This window comes from Neofelis nebulosa, chromosome 14, assembly GCF_028018385.1.
Source record: "Neofelis nebulosa isolate mNeoNeb1 chromosome 14, mNeoNeb1.pri, whole genome shotgun sequence".
Taxonomy (NCBI): Eukaryota; Metazoa; Chordata; class Mammalia; order Carnivora; family Felidae; genus Neofelis; species Neofelis nebulosa.
Genome location: NC_080795.1, coordinates 50,199,443 through 50,219,814, shown reverse-complemented (window position 1 = coordinate 50,219,814; position 20,372 = coordinate 50,199,443). Strand labels below are relative to the sequence as shown.

General features: G+C 40.1%; 1 long non-coding RNA gene across 3 annotated transcripts in view; it reads right to left on the bottom strand.

Moving 5' to 3' along the window:
• The window catches only part of LOC131494421 (uncharacterized), a 210,712-nt gene that overhangs the window by 115,871 nt on the left and 74,469 nt on the right, over positions 1 to 20,372 (bottom strand). Inside the window, exon 3 of one of the 3 annotated variants that reach the window (XR_009253392.1) lies at positions 13,087 to 13,551. The exons of the other annotated variants lie outside the window; for them this stretch is intronic. This is a non-coding gene — a long non-coding RNA (uncharacterized LOC131494421). Of the gene's footprint in view, positions 1 to 13,086; positions 13,552 to 20,372 lie in introns of those variants that run through there. 3 annotated transcript variants of the gene reach the window in all.

The following is a 20,372-nucleotide window of genomic DNA, read 5'->3' as shown; positions in this document are numbered from 1 at the left end:
ATGATTCACTATGTGTTAGGTGCTAGGATTCAATAGAGATTAGATGCCGGCAAAGAGTTGCAAACTTGAAGGCCGATCAAAATAGAGTTAGTGGTCTAGGCACTCATTTTTGAGCATACATTTTGGGATTCTGTAGGATTTCATGGTTAAGATACTTTCATTGGATGGATCTTAGGACATAGGATTAGCCAAATCACAGTGGACTAGCCAGATTCAAAGGTGATAGGGATCTTATTATTTTCTTCTAATCTTATCTATGATATGCAACATAAAGCCAAACCTACAAATTTCCCCTAAATACTAATTTAGAAATTTTCACTGCTTGAGATTTTTACAGTTCAGGAAACTGTATTCTGAACAGAAAAAAAAATTGTGTAAAGTATGATATGCATGCGGAAAAGTGCATACATTATAATTATACGACTCAGTTTTCATAAACCACACACTCTATAACCAGCACCAAGTCAAGAACACTATTAGCACTCAGTCCCCCTCATCTTTCCTTTAAATCAATCCTCTTCCCCCAAGGGTCACCTTTCTCCTAACTTCTAGATTTCATTCTTCCCTCTAAAATAAACAAACTAAACTTCTGTTAAAAATTTTTTCATTTTGAAGCACTCTTCATCTGTGTGAAAGAGTAGGAAAATCTCAAAAAGTTACAACTTACAATAGACCGCTATAATAACAATCTTGCTGGTGTAGTTGAAGGACTTAAGACCTATTTTCTAAGGCTTTGTATTCTTCATAAAGACCACAGGGGAGATTCAGACATGCCGTATTTGGAGGTAGTCAGGACTGACATCTGAATCTTCAGCTTTTTCTCAGAAAGAATGCTTTTGTAAGATGATAAGCAAGAGTAAATATTTTCAGACCATTTCAAGAAATGCTTTTGAAATCTCTCCTATATGAGGTTGGGTCAGGCTCTCCATCTCTATCCATTTTCATTCTTTCTGTTAAAATCTTGATCTATTGTTCAGCACAAGGATTATTCCCCTGTCAAGCCCAGAGCTACATACGTGTTGTTAGAGAAGTAGTTAGTATTCAAGGCACCAGGAGAAGCTCTTTCTAAATTAAATGAAATTTCAATGTGGTTATATAATACCAAATCAGATTGTCTGATTTTAACAGAGATTTGGTTAAACTCAATTTTATATGTAATTTTCTATTTGTAGAAACTAATAGAAGGAAATTGTAATAGACATGAAAGAGAACAGGAATCTTATAGAGTTTGTCATATTCTGTTATGTATTAAAATGATAACACTGATTTCATGGTCCACTATTTCATTAAATTTCCTGCTGTCATTAACGCTTTTATAATTAAAATAGCCTTACATTTAATTCAGAACTTACTACATATTTACAACTTTCCCTAACACTTGGCAATCAGATTTTAGAGGGTTTTCCCCTTAAAGGGATGTGATTAACCTTTGCACTAGAGCCTGTATTTGATTTTGGCAGACTAAAGAAACAGGAAAGACGAGCTTATTCGATGGGAATTTTGCATAAAGTATTTCCTAGTAGGTAGGATTACATATTAAATAAGGTTTAGTATGTTCTAAGGATTTTCTTTTAAATTACTCGTCTGTTGGGGGCTATCTTTTCATGGGATGTAGCACTGACTCCCAACCTTTTGAAGGAGGCATCTTATATGTATGTGTCTGTGTGTATTAATAAACATACTATATATATAAACATATATATATATATATATATATATATATATATATATATGTTTCCCTTGTCTACTCACCTATGGTATTTCTTTTATTATAAATGTCTGTGTGTCTATATATTTTATATATATATGTATTTGCACAGACATGCGTATTCATATATACATATGCATTAAATATATGTATATGTACTTATATATCCATAGTATATATGCACTTGCATTATATATACATATTTATATATGCATTCTATATACATACAAATACATGGGGATGAAACAAAGGGCCTACCATGGATGCCTGCCACACACAGTGAGCAGCATTTGCAGAGCACTGAAATTGGGGTAGTCTCCACTTGAGTAGTGAACAGAAGTGAGACACTCTTTGCCTGGGTGGAGATATTATCTCATCCCTCAAAGTAGCTTGCTGCAAACATAACCATGAGAGATGGCCAGAATAAAGAATGGTCAGGCCAGGGCCTTGAAATATTGGCATATCCAGCAAGAATACATATGGACCTTTAGGACTGGTGGCAGATCAGCTCTCTCAAAAGGTATATATGAATGTTCTTGGGTTTTATGTACTTGTATGCAGCAACTTTATTGAACTCTCATTCTGAATGGCTTTTCAATTGATTCTTTTGGATAAGATACAATCATTATTTCCTTCGTTTGTATTAAAAAAAAAAACTAATAAGTCAGTGTGGTTAAATAATATGATCAAGGTCACCTAGATAGTAAATTCTTCATCTGCAGCTTAAACCCTGGTATTACAACTTCAAGTGCTTAATCTTTTCAAGATAAATTATGTGTCTGTTTTACCTGAAAGTTTATTTTTTGAAGTATAGTTGACACACAATTTTAAAAAATAGCATTTACATTACCATATAGTATTTCCATCATCTGTTTATAATATATCTCTGAACTTAGATACAAAGCTCTTTGAACAGATGCTGAGTTTACGCATCTTTGCAGCCCTGGTGTCTCATACAGTGCCTGGAACAGGGCACGATAGATACAAATGGATAGATGGATGGATGGATCAATGGATATATGACCATATCTTTGCTCTACATTTTCATTCTATCTAAGAACACTTCTTTCTTTGCCAAACACATTCCAAAGAAATTATCTGTCTAAATTTTATGGGGCCTCTGGGTGGCTCAGTCCATTAAGTGTCTGACTCTTGTTTTCTGTTCAGGTCGTGACCTCATAGTTCCTGAGATGGAGCCCCACGTCCGGTTCTGCACTGACAGTGCAGAGCCTGCTTGGGACCCTTTCTCTTTCTTTCCCACTGCCCCTACTCTGCTCATGCTCTCTCTCTCAAAATAAATAAATAAATATTTTTAAAAATAATAAATTTTATCAGATTATTTCTGGATAAACAGAAAGCACTAGCATGAATTTCTAAAGTGACCTGGCAAACATTCATTGATTTTTTTTTTTATATTGGTGAAGAATATAATGGAGCTGATAGATATGGGCTCTCACATTTACTCCTATTTAATAGAAAAAAAGCAAAGATGAAGCAAAGTTACCATATTGTAAGCACCATCATTCTTAGTTTTTATTTCCTGAATACCCACAGCATTTACATAAAATGAAGATCAAAAAGTCCTCTCAAAGAGTTGACAATTTGCCTTAGCCTAGTACCAATATGTACTGCCCAAGTGAGTTCTCAGAAATGTACATCTGATCATGTCACTCCTCTCTTTAAGGAGGAAACACACACACACACACACACACACACACACACACACACACCTTTCAGATGTTCCCCTTTGCCTTCAAGTTACAGTCAAATCATTTGGCAAGATATCAAAGACTCTATGATCTGCCTACTTTTCAAACTTTGCCACTCGGCATGACATTCCCCCGAAACCTAAGCTTCCACAATGTCAAAAGGATTGGAGTCTCCCATGCACGTCCAGGCCTCCAGGCCTTTGCATACCCTGCTTCTTCTGTCTGGAACATCTTTCACTGTGCCACTCCATGACCAATATTTAGTCATCTTTCAAAACTCATTTCAAATTTCATATCACATAGAAAGCTTTTCCTGAATAGTCTTCACAGTAAGCTAACCACACTCTTTTTTATGGTCTCCACTGAATTCTAATCATACTTTATTCAGGGCACCCCTAATACCTTGCTGCAATGACTAATTTGTAAATGTGTGCATTCCTACTGTGTCTAATTCACGTTTCATCTCTAGAGTTTAGCATAGGACCTGGCATATGGTAGGTACATGTTCCTCTTAGCTTCTCTTCCCTGCCCTACCCTTCCCTTCATGGCCAAAATCTTATTACCAATAAAGGTATTCATGAGCTTTCAACACTGAGGCCCACCTCCTATGAAAATAAGTGAAGAATTAGCATCCTAAAAAGGCTCAATGTGTTCAGTTAATGTTCTTCAGCAACCAAGAAGTCTAAAGAAAAAGACATTATAGATCTACATGGGAACATAGATCCTAGGGGTATGAGTGAAACAGGGATCCACATCTATCACAGAACTGCACCAGTGATTGCCCAACAGCATAGCCAGCCTTGGGGGCTGGTCTGCTGCACTTCCAAATAACCCCTGGAGTAGTAGGGGTTGATGGCTCAGCTGAGACCCTCTCCCGAAATTGCCAACATTCCAGAAGGGCCATCCCAGTTCCTCAGCTCTCTGAGGGATTGGCTGGGGACTTGTGCTTTGCCCAAAAGCACTTCCTTCACTGCCTCATGGGAGTTTCTGTAAGTACTCCCCAGTAAATTTCCTGCATGAAAATCTCCATCTCAAGCTCTATTTCCTGAAGAGCCCACCATAAAACAGAGATCTTATCATGTGATAGAATTTTACATGTAGAAATTCTCTCTACACATAAAGAATTTCTGTACACACAGAATTGTGCCCTATAGGAAGTACCCTATTTAAAATATATCTCTCATAACTTTGTGTTTTGAAATCTTTGGAACATTTTTAATTCTGTTATCTAAATGTTGCTGGGAGTGATATCTGGACCTATTAGCTAAAATGACCAAATGAAGGAACAAATAGACCTTATGTTTACAAACATTTTGCTTCTTTTTGTTTGCTAACTGTATAACTCCCAATCGCAAACTTAATTCAGCATGAATGAGAGAGCATTAATAAATGAACTGACATATTTAGTACCAAAAAAAAAAACAAAAAAACTTGGGAGTTTTTTTGTTCGCTTATGCACTTCTATTGCAAAGTAAATATGCAATGTTTAATCCTGGTTTCTTTTTCAGATATTGCAAATAGCATATGCACTCCCATTATTACCTTCATGTGCTCCAAGAATAGAATCTGCTCTCATCTCTTCCTTTTATTTTAGACACAAGGAAACTAAGGAAGAAAGGAACAGAGCCAAAATGATGATGTTTCACCAACAGGACTTTCTGTCCATGATTGTCACACCTCCAGGTGAATTGAAATAACCTGCTGATTTTAATGAATATGTATGCTCTTTTTAATTAATTAATAAAGCTATCTTTCCTTTGGCATAAACGAGCTCTTAATTCAAATCTGCAAAATATCAAGGCCAGAAACACTGCGTTAACTTGTTGTCTGGCCTCAATATTGGACATGCCGAAAGGAAAACAGTCACCTCTGTAATGGTTTTATTAAATTGTAGTAATTAAGACAATTCCTGACGAAGGTATATACTCCACGACACAGCTAACTCAGAGCAAAACTGTGAGGTGGGCAAACTGGTTTTGGAACCCTCCGCTGCCTTTTTTAAAAATCATCCCCTCTATTTTAGAATCTTCCTTCTAGAATCTTCATTCTCCCAAAGGACCCAGTGCAGTTCTGCTTCTCTGCCTTTCCTTTCTTCCTAGGAACATAAATCAGACATGGAAGCATGTCTGGAAGTCTGTAAGAAATGTCCAAATCATTGAAATATCTAAGAGGCTTTTTTATAAATTAGATGCAGGTATCAGATATTTTGATTCCTCCCCAGGTCTGGGGTGAGGCCCTGGAATCTGTATGCCTAACAAGTACCCCAGGGGCTTGGGATGATTAGCTAGATTTGGGAACCACCAATCTGAGAATTTCATTCTTATCAAGCATTTAAAACTCCATGGTCGGCCTTCACAAAAGATTTGCCTTTTTAAGAGCCTACTAGAGAAAGGCGATGCCTTACTCAAAGGAATGAATCAAAGCAAAAAGCGGAGAGATTATTGGGGGTAATCAGACAAGCTATGTCCAACTTACCAAATCAAACCCCACAGCAATCATCTGTTCCCTCTGCCCTTTGAAGCCCACTGAGGTTGTCCGTGCCTGTCTCGTAATGTCTAAGAGAAAAGAAGAAAATAGCTGCCTCTCCCCCACCCCACCTTGCTCTTCCTCTCTCTATCCTCATCCTTTCTCTCTCATTTTAGAGATTTACGTTAGTCCTTTCATTTTTGGAAAAGGAAAAAAAAAATCACCACAAGATGCTGTAATTTATAAGGGAATTCAAAGGACAAAATTGAGCTAAAGAGCTCAAAATTAAGCTGTATACAGAAGGACGGGCAACCTAAAATGGCCCAGTTACAAAGTACTGCCGAAGGAGGCGGCAGCCGCTTCCTAATGACTAACACCAGGCAAATGGCTCCCATGCTCTGAAATTGCATGTGTGCGTCCTAGCTGCCCACGCTCTGATGCAGACAAACAACACAAGTCTTGGTACCAGCGGTTAAAAATAAACTATGAGCTCTCAGAGGAAAAACGGTCTCTGCATTGAGGACACACTGTTGTACCTTCGGCAAAGAAGCTCAGTCCCTGGCACTGAGAACCACCTCAGTGGGCTCGGCTGGCCCAGCCCAGCCCTCCAACCTGCCCCCAAGATAAACTACAGCAGAGATAGCTTCCCCAGGACCCGGATAAGGGACGACAAAGGAGTCATATTGTCAAATTCCCTCTGTGGTTGTCATTTTTGCCTCGAGATTTGAGGGAGACACAAAGCCAGCCCTGACGGGGGCTGGGAATCAAGCACCTCTAAGTTTCTTGCATTCAACATGCAGGTTCAGTAAAAGTCCCCACAACTTTTCGAGGATTTTTTTTGTCTCCGTCTTGAGCTCATGGGTAGTTTAAGGGAAGATTTATCCAAGGGCTTGCTGCATTACACCTACCTCATTAATATATTGCATTGAAAGACGTGTTTAATACCCAAGAGCCCTGCTGATCCTCTTTATTAAGCTCTTTAAAGGAACTCTTTAAACAGTGAACTGGCGGAATATTACAGTTTTCATTTAAGCTCAAGATTCATTTTACTACCAGGGTGCTTGCGATCAAGGTTAGATGATCCCTGAGGGCATTTACACAGGGTCTGTAATCTATACCTTATGCTGAACTTTTCCAAAGAGAGAGAAAAGGGAAGCATCTGTAGGGAGAGAAAAGCAGCTGAGCTGTCCTCCCTCTGTCCTCACCTACACTCAGTGTTCATACAGGATAGAAATCAAAGTGCCAAGTATTTATGAAGTTCCTCTTATATGGTAAACGTTCTTCTAACTCATGTAAACTCACAATAATGACGTGGGTGCTACTGGGAACTCTGTTTTACAGATGAGGAAAATTGGGGCAATGAGCTTGCCCAAATAACTTGCCCAGGAGCCACGAAAATCCATGATGTGGTCATTGAGGATACTGCCAAATCATGAAATCTCTCCCCCACACCACTTCCAGCCCCAGAAGACTGCTTAGCCTGACGTCAGTAGGCTCACCTTTCTTACTGAACCTCCCCATCTTGCCCTGTGTTCCCTCAGCCATCTTGAAGGCAGGCACAATCTAAAGGGGGCGTTAGCACATTATAACAGAAAGAACTTTCCTTGGCTTCAGAAGAAACTGCTCCTTTCCTGACTCGATTACTTTTTCCTGAATCATCCTGGGCAACTCCGAGCCTCCATATTCTCATTTTCAATGGGGATTGTTATGAAGCTCAGAGGAGATAACATATCTGAAAAGCAAACTGTAAATTGTAAAATGTTGACAAACATTAGTCATAATTATTAGTAAAATGTGAGATGTGTTCCCTAGCAATAAAAGAAAACACTACTAGTTCTGACACAGTCAATATATTTGGTGGAAAAGCAGGGTTATGTTGACAGTTGAATAAGGCAATAAAAAAGAATAGGGCATAAATATATTTCTAGGACCCAGAGCCAGTAAGATTGAAAGCAGGTTATGAATAAATCCTTGCGATCATCTTAAGTTCCATCTGTATAATACTTTACGATTTATACAGCTCTTTGGTGATGGTGTTTATTATATAAAGTTATGTAATATAGGCAGGGTATTATTGTCCAGTGGAGCATGTGAGCCAGGAAAATAATTGCTCTGGGCAGACATGTCCAGATAAACATTCACTGCAGTGGCCTAATTACAGATCCTCAGGGAAGCCTGAGCCCTTAGAGTAACCTGACTGACTTCCTGAAATATTATGAGGAAATGAGAGAACTGAAGGATTCTTAGGAGTATTTCCCCATCCTCACTCCAAGCTCTCACTTTCAGATGGTTTTGTTTGTTGGGTTTTTTTTGTTTGTTTGTTTTGTTTGTTTGTTTTTTTTTTTGTGACAGGGTGGTCCTCTAGGAACTGTATGTGTACGAATTCTTGTTTTCTGTGTAACTCAGGAGTCATTAGGCTGAAGATAAAGGTATGGCAAGTTCACACCTGGTTTCCAAGGACACTTTATACGTAGGCTTCAGGATATTTGCACAGGAGAAGGGATTTCATTGAAGGCTTCTAGAAAAAGAAGATTCATCCCTTGATGGGAGGATCATATATTTTAGAGGGCAAAGCTCAGGTCTGCTTCCTGAACCTCTCAAGGACCTCTAAGGCTTGGAGAGAATAAGAACTAGGATTGCAAATGTATCAGTTAGGGTGTTTTCAGCTGCAAATAATAGGACACCCAGCTAAAAGGTGTGGTTTAAACAATCCAGATGTTTAAAATCTCACATAATAATTAAATATGTTTGGTACATAATGGGCTGTAGAAGCGTTAGCTGCTATTATTGCTGGTAGTAATAATAACTACCACAATCCTTGTAACAAGAAGGCAGGGAAGTTCCAAGGTCAGTGCAATAGTTCAGGGGCCCAGGTACTTTTCTTCTGTGTGCTCTGGCAATCACAATGCGACATTGATATCTCCCCTTCAGGACCCAAAAAGGCTGCAGTGGCTCCAGAGATCACATGAAGACACATCATATTCAGAAAACTAAAAAAGGGATACTTCTACTTTTCTACGAAGAGAAGTATTTCGCCAAAACCCTTACAGACATCTCTTTGGGTTTCACTAGTCAATATTGGGTCACTTGCCTATGTATTAGTTGTTAGGAGGCTGGAAAAAGAGTAACTGGCATTTTAGTACTAAAAGTGCTTGCCCAATAAGGCAAGGAAAAGGGTGGCTCCTGGGAGGACAAACAATTGTGTCACCGCTCTTATGATTAGGCTAGTTCTCCCTCAAGACACTGCTCAGAAAGAATGGAGAGCTATCAGTCCCGTAACACTGGGCCTTTCTCTGGAAGTAAGGAATTCCTAAGTGAGAAAAAAATGCTATTAGACAGCTTGAGGTTGGCATAAGAAGCTTTTATATTTTGGAGTCAGTCTTTTCCTTTCTGTCTTTATTAGGAAAAGGCATTAGGAGCCTGAATAAGGGGGTGTCACCTACTCCTTTAGCAAGAAATCAGCATAATGAGAAGGAGGCCTCCTTGGGAAATGGCAACTTCTGTGATGGAATTTTCTAGAAACAGAGCAGACCACTTGCAGCTCAGCATCTACTGGAGCCTGCCCCATGGACATCCATGAGGCCAGGGTAGGGCAGCCAGACTCCAGGGAAGAGGAGCTCAGCAGGAAGTCACCATCACTGGAGGACAGGGAATGGTCAACATCCAGCAGCTGTGTGAAGGGACCTTATGAAAAGAGAGGCTAATACCACTGCCTTTGATGCCCTCTTGCCTGGGAAGCTCTAATGTTTAGAAGGGCCGACAGTATATGAAAGAGATTAAAAAAAATACATCAGTCTCTAGGAGAAAATGTGGAAATGATGGGATATAGAGGCCATCTAGTTCAGACAGGTTATTTTGAGGAAACAGACATGGGGGGTTGGATTCTTATGGTTCCAAAGTCAAGTGCCATTCTAGTGCATTTGTCCCAATACTCACCCTTTAGGGGGGTTTATTAGGGATTTGCCTACATGCAGATGGAGCATACTGACAGGGAATCTGGACCCTGGGTGACCCAGGCAAGCAGTCAACTGGATGTTAGCCACAGGGCCAACTATCAGAAGGTAGGAGGGCTCAGTCACCAAGCTGGCAGGCATCAGAGAACAGGGTCCCTGGGTAAGAACTGATATCAGACGGATTATACCTCAAATCTTCCTTACCATTTGTAGGAACTCTGGTTGATTATTTAGCCTATCTAAGGCTCAGTATCCTTCCATACCTACAAAAAGAGATTGATGATGACACCTTCTTAGAGGGTTCATGTGAGGATCAAACAAATTAATATGTGTGCATTTCTTAGAACAGTAACTTGCATATATAAATATTAGTGACTCTATTATTGGAGAGCACGTGAAGAACAGGTCTATATCCAGTCTGAAATCAAACAGTGAGTAACTACCTTGATTGTGGTAAGAATTCAGTGCAAATGGGGAGGAGCTGACAAAGGGAATTTGGGGGTATGACATTTTTTACCCAGGATATAAATTATTTTTTATTGCATTTCCTGGGCTCTCATAAGGCTACTTCCGTATGTTGGGAGTGAAGGTCAAACCTCTCTGCAACAAGTTGGAACATCTCTGAGCTGTGCAAAGAATAGGCTAGATCATTTGTAGTGTTAATCACAACTCCTGGCAACATGAACACAGCCAAAGCACATGTGCTATTTAAACTCCCTCATGTTACCTCGAAGGACCACACCTACATAATGTCAGTGTGCACATGGTGATGAGGACAACATGAATATCTTTGCAACCCGAGAATACCTGCATGATTAGGCCTCCCAGAGAAGGAATGAAGCTCATGAACTGTGAATGGCTTGGGATCCTAGGTGATTCTGGATCCTAGATACCTTGTCATGCCCTCAGCCTCAGGAGTTCATGGAGTTGACTAGTATAATGAGTCAGCATTTTACTACCTCTCCTTGTGCCTCTTCTATGGCTACAAACTACCTATGTCATCTGGTTCCCTTTAACTCATCACTTGGGTTTGTTCATGACTTCTGCTTACTCCACAATTTGTTTTTCATGATCTTTCATAGCCCTTCTGCTCTGTGGCTTAACTGCCTTCATTCTCTACGTTTCTTTTCAGAAATTCTGATTTGTCCAGTTTAATCCCCATTGTTCTAGTGAACAAAGCTGTTGCTCTGAATGACAACATGGATGACCTCACGGTTTATGGATTGTCCTTGGACCGATGTCCACATCTGCTCTAATCAGCTATTGCTAAGAAGACGAGGTCACAGTGGTGCCAACAGGAACATAGTTTCTTAAAGCACTGCCTAGAACCTTTCTTCAGCAAAGAAAGAAGTGGCCCTTATAAAAGGACCAGAGACTTTGCAGGCATTCTGAAGTTTGGAATACTCCACAGCAGGTATCTCAAACTGTGAACTGAGTAGGAAAAAAAATAATCTAGAACCTTCAAACTCAAAAAAGTTTTGAGTTTTAATAAAGAAAGACTCTGGTACTTGTATGGCCATGAAAGGACAGTCAGAGGGCCAGGAACACAATGACCAGAGGATAACCAAGTCACCTAGGATACTAGGAGGGAGAAAAGCTATACTTTGGTACCAACTTTATGTTATAATAAAGACCTTTGGTGGCTCAATATAGCATGCTGATACTTCTATTGTGATGGTAAATACTATAGTTATAATTTAGAAAATTATTATTATTGAGTTGTTTGGGTTTCTCATACATTAAAATTTTTTTCATTTTTCATGCTTTAAGAGTCATTGTGAAAATTACCGCCTGTTTTACTAATGCTAAGGGATGAGCCAATGTAAGGCGGCAGGGGGGGCGGGGGGGTACATGCCCAGTGTGAGAGCCACAGAGAAGTGAATCTCAGGACCTGAGTCTCTCGCCCTAGATTTTGTTGTAAGGAACTCCTATCTGTTCTGGTTTTTGTTTTACACAGAGAAAAGTAGCCTAAGGAGGGATGATAGCTAAGTGTAGTGTGGTATCCTGGATAGGATCCTGTAATGGAAACAGGCATTAGAGAAAAACTAAATAAATCTGACTAAATCATGGACTTTAGTTCATAATGTATCAATATTGGTTCTTTAATTATAACAAATGTACCATATTAATGTAAGATGTTAATAATAGGGGAACCCTGTTGTGGAGGTGGGAAGGAGAGGCACATGGGAACTCCCGTACTGGCTGCTCCATTTTTCTGCAATTCCAAAACTATTCTAAAAAGTAAAGCCAAAAAAAAAAAAAAAAAATCACTCCAATACATAATTTAGACACTTAACCAGTCCACTTGAATGGCAAGTTATTTGGAACACTGCAAATAACCCATACTCCTGCATAAAAATAAAAAATGAATTATGCCACTGGAAGAAGCTCATTAGAGAGAATGTTAAAGTCGTCATTTGTTGGTCCACCATTTGACCTTGTCAGATATTGCATATCCAAACTGTCATTCTTTACTCTCCAAAATGCAACTTTAAATTCCTAGCAGAAAAACTTACCCGGAAGAAGCAGCATGCTGTGGTTCTAATGCTAGGACTCTGAGCCTCAAATCTTCACATGATGGGATACTTGACTTAAAAAAATGAGAGTCGAAAAGTGCCAAACAGGTGGTACTTGACAGAGGGCTGGAACAGAACAGTGAGTTCCTCATAATGAGAAAGCTTCTAACAGGAGCCATTTCAGACATAATCAGCTCAGGAAAGAAACTCAGCAGAACAGAATGAACGTTCTAATTCAATTTATATTATTATATTGATGATGCATTTGTATGGCGCTTCTTTCGCCAAGGCTGTCACGCACATTAGGCTAAGTTCTGCACAACAAAATTCGGAATATTGAAAAGGAGAGCCGCACTGTAAAATTCCTCACCTTCAAAAGTCTTTAAGGAAATGCACAAAACCCCATTTGGGGGGTAAATATGACTTAGGAATTACAGCTGCCTTGGGAGAGACATTTGTCCAGATTTGACTTTTCTTTTTTTTTTTCAACTGGTTCTCGAAAGGGAACCGCCACTCTGGTTTCCCAGTCTAGGTGGCCAAGGATGGAAAAGTAGAAGCTGGGTTTGGCGTTGGCCATGCAGGAGAGCCTCTTGCAGAAGTTGCGGGTGGTGAGGAAGTGATAGAAGCAGCTCCTTCAGAGTCCTCTTCTGCTGACCCACCAGGCTGCTTCTTTGGAGTAGGCCTTGCTGTCCCCACTGAGGTTATCACGATGACCAGAAACTCACTCCAACCCATCCAGGTAAAAGTGGTTTTTATTTAAAAAATAAAACAGACGATTTCATATATGTTCTAAAGGTCAGAAATAAAATATAGTCAGATCACACAGGGAGAGAAATAAATGGGAGGTTTGATAATGAGGTTACCCCTTCCATTCCTCAGCAGGCCCCCCAGTCTCAGCTCTGCTCCCCTCTGGCATCTGCCTCTGCCCCTGCTCCCTCTCTGCAGGCTGGCTTTCAGGGCTTATTCAGGGCATCTGTGTTCCCCCATAGTTCAGTCTGCAGGTGCCTTTGTCTTGTCACAGTGCCAACTCTGGATCTCGCTCTGCGTGACCTTCAGTGTAGCCACTCATCGTCTGTTTCTGCCTTTCAGTGTCTCAATTCCAGATCTCCAGGAGGAATGCCTAGGACAGACGGGGTCCTGTGACATGTAGTATGCCTACTAGTTCTTAAAAGGGAACTGCCACTCAAGTCTTCCAGGGGCTGAGGGTAAGAAGAAAGAGAGTGGGGTCTCTAAGAAAGGCATGTGAGAAGGGAGGAAGTGATTGACTTATCAATGCCTCTGTCTCCCCTTTAAAACTTAATTTATATTATTATACCAATAATTTGTATTCTTTATAGAGAAACAGAAAATTAAAATAAGCAAACATATTTTTTAAATACCTGTAATGCCAAACATGATGGCTGTAAACAATCTGGCACCTTCGTAAGTTTTTAAATTCTGTGTTTATATGCTTGAATCCATATGCATGCTAATATTTTTAACAAAAACAGGATCATTTTAGATACCACTTTAAAATCTTCTTTACTTAAAAATATATGTGAATGTATTGGATATAAATCCATGTCCATGAATATAAATCAGTGACATTTTTTAAAAGATTTTGTTGTCAAGTAAAGTCTACACCCGATATGGGGCTTGAACTCACAATCTTGAGATCAAGAGCCACACATTCCACTGACCTAGCCAGCCACACCCCTAATGCAAATGTAATTTCTAACTGCTGCATAATATTCATTTTATAGACGTGCCTCAATTCAACCAGGCACCTCTTGTTGATTTTTAATTTGTTTCAGTTTATTTCTTGTTATTTATAAAAAGACTCCAATCAACATCTTTATGTACATACATCTGTAGAATCTCCTGAAACTTTCCTTAATATAAAATAGTTCCGGGCGCCTGGGTGGCTCAGTCGGTTAAGCGTCCGACTTCGGCTCAGGTCATTATCTCACTGTTCGCGAGTTCGAGCCCCGCATCAGGCTCTGTGCTGACAGCTCAGAGCCTGGAGCCTGCTTCACATTCTGTGTCTCCCTCTCTCTCTCTGCCCCTTCCCTGCTCATGCTGTGTCTCTCTCTGTCTCAAAAATAAATTAACATTAAAAAAAATTTTGGGGCGCCTGGGTGGCGCAGTCGGTTGGGCGTCCGACTTCAGCCAGGTCACGATCTCGCGGTCCGTGAGTTCGAGCCCCGCGTCAGGCTCTGGGCTGATGGCTCGGAGCCTGGAGCCTGTTTCCGATTCTGTGTCTCCCTCTCTCTCTGCCCCTCCCCCGTTCGTGCTCTGTCTCTCTCTGTCCCAAAAATAAATAAAAAAAACGTTGAAAAAAAAAAAAAATTTTTTTAGGGGCGCCTGGGTGGCTCAGTCGGTTGAGTGTCCGACTTTGGCTCAGGTCACAATCTCGCGGTCCGTGAGTTCGAGCCCAGCGTTGGGCTCTGGGCTGATGGCTCAGAGCCTGGAGCCTACTTCTGATTCTGTGTCTCCCTCTATCTCTGCCCCTCCCCTATTCATGCTCTGTCTCTCTCTGTCTCAAAAATAAATAAACGTTAAAAAAAAATTTTTTTTTAATATAAAATAGTTCAAGTGTATTTGCTTGGTTAGAAGGCATGAGACAAATGACCAGAGTACTTTGCACAAATGTGGATCGCATATACATTTCCATGGTACTATATCTCTACGATGTGTCAGTTTCTCCATATCCTGGATACCATCATTCTCTTTAAACTACCTCAGTTTCTCCTTAACTGGCTTATTTTCTCCTAATTTGCCATCCCTGTGGCAACTCAGGCTAAAGTCATATGGGTTATAGCTCCCTTTAGACCACATACTGCATCTGTGACTCTCCGCGACCAGATGTTTCATTTGAGAGAGCATTATTTTCAGTCTGACCTTTTTCTTCCTCACTGTCTCTGTAGCTTGCTAAAATATTTGTATTGAGCATCTGTTTTGCCTCTACCAGCTGGGATGAGTCCAGAAGTGTAGCTTTCCTTCTCTATTTAAAGCTATCAAATATACCATTACCAGGTTTAGCCCAAAGAGTTTACTGAATATTCGTCTTTGGTCAAATAATGCAGACATATCTGCTGAATGAAATTGACTGTTTAGTAAATTATCTGACGGCCCTGTACTGAATCAGGCTTTGCCATAATGGTTTCTGCTTTTTGTTTAGAGAAACATTTATTCATTCACCTATCCATTTGTTTATTTGTTTACCCATCTATATACCAGGGAGTGTCCCTTGACTCTCCTGGATGAGATATTTTGATACAGTTATCCTTAGATAGAACTTTTAATATTAAAGAGTTTACCAACAAGGACAAATGAGAAAAGTAGGCATTCATGTAACAAATTTAGCCATTTGATCTATGACAAAGAATTTTAATGATTTTTTAAATAAAAACAAAGTGTTTATTGTAGGAATTTCCTCAAATATATGAAAGCAAAAAAAACAAACAAAAATCACCTGTAATTATATAACCCACAGGTAATCAACAGGAACAACACATTTATTTCTATTGTTTGAATCTTTATCTTCAACATAATCCAAAATAATAGCCATGAAAGAACCACTTCCAAAAGGGGCTTCGGGATGCAAGTGAAAACATCTTTAAACTGGTTGTTTATATAAAATGAATGTTAATTAATCACTAGGAGGGAAGAACAGTGGACCTCTGAGCAGTGTTTAAAAGGAGACACAGAGGGAGAACATAGGGAGAAAGGAAAAGGAAAGAACGTAAGAGAGCCAGGAGAACTGGAGAGGAAATAAACTGAGAAAATTACATACAAAAGAATGGAAATCACTGGTGGTTGATAAAAGCAAAGAGAAGAATATAGGAGAAGAGGAGACAAGGGGCCAGCGTCAGAGCAGATCTACTTGTTAATCAGGACGCTTTTAAAGGTTGCAAGAGGTAACAACTCATTGTGAAGCAGGATGCACAAAAGGGACTGGGGATTATTTGGATACATACTGGGTAGGGTGTTTCTAGCAACTAAAGGAAAGACCGAACAGATCCATGCATGGTTAGGCTGTGCCTCACGAACTGTGGGAACCAGGGACTCACATACTACTAAAATTTTTTTAGTGCATCTCTTGTCTTTGCTTTTCTCTGTGTATCACATGTACCATGTCTTGCTGGAGACCGTCTGGCACCATGTGATAGAAAACATAACTGCCAACAGTTGGCAAGCTTCCTACCCCAGGTCTCCCACAACCTGAAAGGGACTTAGTCTCACTCTTCAATTCCAGGAAAATCTCAGGAATTACTTTGATTTGCCCACTTTGCATAATTTGTGCACACCTCAAGCAATCACCACTGGCAAGACAGGTGATATCGAGTAAGAACATGGTGACTCCCTCCCGCATGTTTAGAGTGAAAGAAAAAGTAGTTCCGAGACTGAGACTGTTTCCAGAAGGCCCTGGACAGACAAACTACAGATGTTCACTACTGATCTCAAAGCAGCATGATTCCAAACCATTTGGAAGAAATTTGAGCAATAACAACAGATCATTTCAGCTTCCTGTCTCCCTAGAAAGTATAAAACAAGCAGACTTCTCCATGGGTCACTGTCTCCATCCTGCGTGTTTGGTTTGGGGATTCCATTCAGCTCCTGGAGTATCTTCCACAATGATGGCACAGTCCCAAGGAGTATTGAGTACCCAGAAAGACAGATTCCTCTAAGGCCAATGTAAGCATTTTCTTATTCAAAAGTCTTTTACAAATCTCAGACTTTGAAAACTGAACCTCTAGTATTATAGTTTATGAGCAAGCCAGATTAGGAAAGGCCATCTATAAGGCATGGAGGAAAGGGAGAGGGCAGCACCTTTGTGGAGTAGAAACTCCCTTCTGTTGCACAGTTAATACCAAAGACCAACAGAGTTACTCACGGACAGATGGAAGAATGGGTAGGGAGTCAGGACGACATTGGAGAGAAGGGAACTGGCCTATGAGCTGGTCTTAACTCTGGAACAAGAAGCCCTGGCTTTTAGTGGAATGGTTGCAGAAGCATTTCATTTACTCTCAGAAAATACCATGCACTCAAACCTTTTTCGTTTTTCTCAATGTCAGACTAGTCACCTTGGTTTTCCCTTCATTTACCTAATATTCTTTAAGTGAATGAAGAGAGATTTTGCTTCAAGGATATTCCAACTGTGTCATCCAACTTTTAGAAGACAAATCATCATTCTAGTCCATCTGTCCTGCTGGATTATAAGTTTCATGAGAGCAAGGTACCCGTCATAGTTTTAGACCATTCTCTCTCCCTTTTTGAGACTCTTAGTGAAGTATGGCTAGTAGGGCTCAGTAAATATGTGCTAAATTGAATTGATAGATAATCATAAAATACTTGGGCCTAAAAATGATGCCTACAATTAAAGAAGGCTAATGACACATTCTGTAAATAAGGTTTTTGCTAATCCACCCTTTAATTTACCTTTTAAATCTTAGTCAATCCACGTCAACCCATATTTATTGAGTGGCCTACTTCGTACAACTCATTATGCTATGCACCCACTACATAGGTTCAGTAAAATTCTCACTACAGCTTTGAAAAGATGGATTCTCATAAAGAAAAGTTAGATTGCCATAGGAAAAAAAAAAGAGGCAAGCTAAAACTTAACCACTATTTGCTCTCAAGCTGTGGGGGATGAAACTGACAGCTTCAGGCTGGCTATAGATCCCAGCCCCCTTAAGCAACCCTTGCGGCATCAAGAAACACAACAGGCTGAACCCACTATTTGGCTGCTGCTGCTGCTGCTGCTGCTGTTGCTGTTTTAAGAACAAGCAGTATGAGTCAGAAGGGCCATTTTTTTTCCTCCAGTGTGTTCTCCAGAGAAGGGCATGGAGAGTTACTCCATTTGAAGAGTCACAATTAACGTGGAACCAATGCCATATGTTAACTAGATTATTCAGGAACCATTTTGCAGACCACTTAAAACTCCAATGTGCTTAATTGCACATTTGGACAGTTAACAGCATGGTCTAGTTTTGTGTGTGTGTGTGTGTGTGTGTGTGTGTGTGTGTGTGTGAGTCCCTTTTTGTGAGTTTAAATGTTCTTTCTTCATTTGGCAAGAGCAAGCTCTATTTTGTTTTGTTTTGTCTTTAACTCAGTGTCATATGTGTTGCCCAAGAGGGGATCCTTTCCCTTAGCTCCAGATGTGATACTCCCAAGGTTGAAAAAACTTCAGGGAAAAGGTAGCAAAGCCAATCCAAACATAAAGCCTAAACTTCCCAGGTCATCCACCTCCAGAAATGCCATGAGACTGAATTTTTGCTTCTTAGTCATCCTGGAAATAAGTAGGTATGACACAAGCTATGACATTAAAAGGGAAGATACAATAGTCAATAGACCTGTCACATGCCTTTCATCAGCCGTGACAGTCATGGGACCTGAGGGACAGTAAACAGAACTGCCAGTGTGACCACATCTCATTTCCAGATTATGCTACTCTCTCCCATGAAGGCCTGGCCTCTCTTTGCCTTGATTATATACAAAGTAACTAACAATTCTTACAATTCTCCTCCCCACCGGTGTTCGATGTGCAAAGGTGATTATTTTCTCCTATCCTTCCATCAGTAAATACAAAGAATATCAAATACAAGTTAGAAGTTGAGATTTACACAAGTATATGCAAATGTATTATATGTACATATACACATTATTTACACATGTATATATGTATGTATTACATATATGGGTAATGCGTATGTGTACATGTGTGTATGTAAATGTATATAAATGTTTTGTGATTAGACTGTGGACTGATAGAAGCCCCTGTATAGGTCCTTGACTACTCTGATGCTTTATTCCTTCACACTATTCCTTTGTTTTTTCTCTTCACTTTCTTCCTTGTTCTCTAGCTCTCTAAGTTCTACTTATGCTAGCTGACTAAACATGAACCACTCAAGATATAGCCCTCCTCAGGGACTTAAACATGTGCTTCTTTCTGACTGGAATGCCCTCCTTCCCACTCTCTGCCACTAACCTTTGTTTAACTATTTACTATTCTCTTCATCATTGCTTCATACTATTTCCTCAAGAAGCTTCCTCTGCATCCCTCAAACTCTATTTGTTTTGGTCAGTGAATTTCTTTTTACATGCTTTCCTCAGATGTCTATTGAGCTTAGGAATGAGACACTCAAAAGCTTTAGTAAGCTTGAATACATGGTAGTGGGCTTTACCATAGAGTGATCTGACTGAACCATTTTATGGCCAATCCCAGATGTCAGCATCCTTAAGTAATCTGTCCGGACTAATGAGGTTCCCCAGAGAACATCCTTCCAGGCTCCCGCCTAAAAGGTAAAGGCCTGGCTGCCAACATTCTGGAAGCCATACAGACCAAGACAAATGGGAGTCTCAACATTTGATATGTAAATATTTACTCAATCCTTCTGTTTTCAGTAAGCACCTGTATTTGTTTCCTATTGCTGGTCTAACAAATGGCCACATACTAAGTAGCTTAACAGAATACGAAATGATTATCTTACAGTTCTAGAGTTCAGAATCTGAAAGTGTTCCACTGGAATAAAATCAAGTTGTCAGCAGGGCTGGGTTTATTTTTGGAGCCTCTAGGGAGAATCCATTTCCAAATCTGCCCTTTCTGGCTTCTAGAGGCTGCCCATACTCTTTGGCTCTTGCTCTCTTCCTGCATCTTCAAAGCCAACAACAGCAGTCAAGTCCTACTTATACTGCTTCCTTCTGATCCTTTCTCTTCTGCTTCCCTCTTTCACTTACAAGGATGCTGGATTACATTGTGTCTGCCCAGCTCAACCAGAAACCTTCCCATCTCAAGGTCCACTGATTAGCGGCCATAATTACCTTTTGCTGCATAACCTAAAATATTCATAGGTTCTGGAGATTAGAATGTAGTCACTTTTGGTGGCCATTATTTTGCCTATCATGTCATCTCACTGCTCAGTTGTGCCTAGGGTGTCAACAAGTACGGAGACCCTTGGTTTCACCCTCTTCACAAACTAAATCTCCTGTTTTCTCTGTGATAGGATGTAGAAGAGTGGCAATTAATGACTAGAGA